This window comes from Bidens hawaiensis, unplaced genomic scaffold, assembly GCF_021521415.1.
Source record: "Bidens hawaiensis isolate Kalapana, Puna unplaced genomic scaffold, B.hawaiensis_p1.1 tig00021184_1, whole genome shotgun sequence".
Classification (NCBI taxonomy): domain Eukaryota; kingdom Viridiplantae; phylum Streptophyta; class Magnoliopsida; order Asterales; family Asteraceae; genus Bidens; species Bidens hawaiensis.
Genome location: NW_027493277.1, coordinates 49,738 through 51,936, shown reverse-complemented (window position 1 = coordinate 51,936; position 2,199 = coordinate 49,738).

Below are 2,199 nucleotides of genomic sequence, written 5' to 3'. Positions count from 1 at the left end.
GTTCATTTAGTCATCCCTTGGTCGCAACTCTTCATTGTAAGAACGATAAAGAATGTACCTACACAATCTACACTTGTTCATAATATCACTTACACAGATCATCAAAATATTCATAATACACAGTGTAGGAACTTGATTTATTTAACGGTTGTGTAGGGATATTTGTACACACATATACACGTACAGATCATTACACCAATCAGATAATTAATTAGGCTACACAAGTGCAGCCAATACATCCCTACACCTGCAAACACATGTAAACAAACAGATTCGAATATTGAAACCACATAATCGTTCATATATCTACACATATTGCACCGAAAAACTAAACAATTGCAATTATATAGTTTTACCTACACATTTAAACAAACAGATTCGAATATTGAAACCACATAATCGTTCATTTATCTACACATATTGCACCGAAAAACTAAACAATTGCAATTATATAGTTATACCTACACATTTGATATAAATCCTACACATGAACTATACCACACATATGACATAATCCTATAAACTAATCTTAACACTTTTGTTTATGATTTGTTCCTTTCATGTAGGATTCGTTAAGGTTTTTTGTAAGAAAATTTTTTGAATAGCATATTCAATCATGAATGCCGTATTAATTAGCCCATCAAAGGAGTCGTTCCCCACTCAGGAGCCAATGTGTAGCATTTGTCCCCAACGGTTTACAGTTTGATCCATATTTGTAGGCTTTTAATTGCCTTTTATCATTTTTGTGCAAAAACCTATGATTCTGTGCAGTTTCTATTGATCCTTTGTGTGTATTTTTAACATTTATTGTAAGACAGGGTCCTACATATAACAACAGCAACTACATGAAAAGGATAACAACACTTACAAACAATATACAAAACCTAAACAAAACTATAATAGACTGTACCTACATCTTAAATAAAACCTCAACAATCAATATCTCCTAAATAATGCAACTATATTATATATAACCATCATTGGTTCTAAGAAATGTAAAACTATAATTCAAACCTACACATCAACAATTTGTTTTTACACTAGCTACTCTAAATGTATTCATACACTGTAACCTAATTAATCCTACACTAGAACACATACCAAAACAATAAGTGATAAAAAGAAAACAATGGTTTTTTGCTTTATGTAATTCCAACACAACTTAATCTAGTTAATCCTACACTAGAACACAGTTATTTTTACATCAACAGTGATACGGAAAAAAAAAACAAAACTTATAGATTACCAAATACCAAATATAAGAAATTCGCCGTACATTTTAACTTCCACCAACTAATACAAACTTTAAGATTTAAAACAAAACCTGGTTGTAGCTATAACTGTTATCAATGCAATACGATTGGAATAAAAAAAAATCAACAATAGTAAACCCAAATCCATAAAATCCAAGCAATTGATTACGTAATGTAGGTTGTAGGACTGTAAAATCGCCCAAAAGAAAATTGAAAGAAAACCCTAGCTTTTGCTGCGATGATATGGTAACACCCTAAAATCGATTTCTTTAAACGTTCTTCTTATGCGCGTGCTACTAAATCCTCAACAAAATTATGCAGATTTCCGGGTCAAAAAACTCTCTTTTGTTGTTGAGATGACTTTCCTATTAAATCTTCAATCACTCATAAATATTAGCCGTTTCTTTTTTTAGGCTACACATTTAGGACTATTTTACCCTTTTCCTTTTAAATATATTAAAATTAATCATGTCAATATTACATTATTGGCATCTTAAATGTAGGACTTAGATCAAACTTAATCAATGGTTGTAATTAACTTCTCACTATAAAATGACTTCTCTCCTGAACCATCCCCTATATATATATATATTGCCCTTTAATTTGGATTACTGAGCATTCCCGTCCAACCCTCCATTTTATGTGAGGTGTGTTTTTATAATTTATAGAGTGATTTTGGGTGTTGTGAGTGAAGAGTTTATTTTAGGAAAAACAGTGATTTTTCTGTATATTTGAAAAGTTAGTGTTCACCCCTATAATTTTTTAATATTTTTTGAAAGTGATTGTGAGTGAGGGAAAGAAAAAAGTTAGTAAAAAATGTATAAAAAAATTATTTAATTAAAATAGAGAGAGAAAATATAGTAAGTTTAGTGTAATTTTTAGTTCAGGAATAAGGAGTAGGATGTGAATGCTCTTAACGGAACATTAAACCACATGATAATCTTCA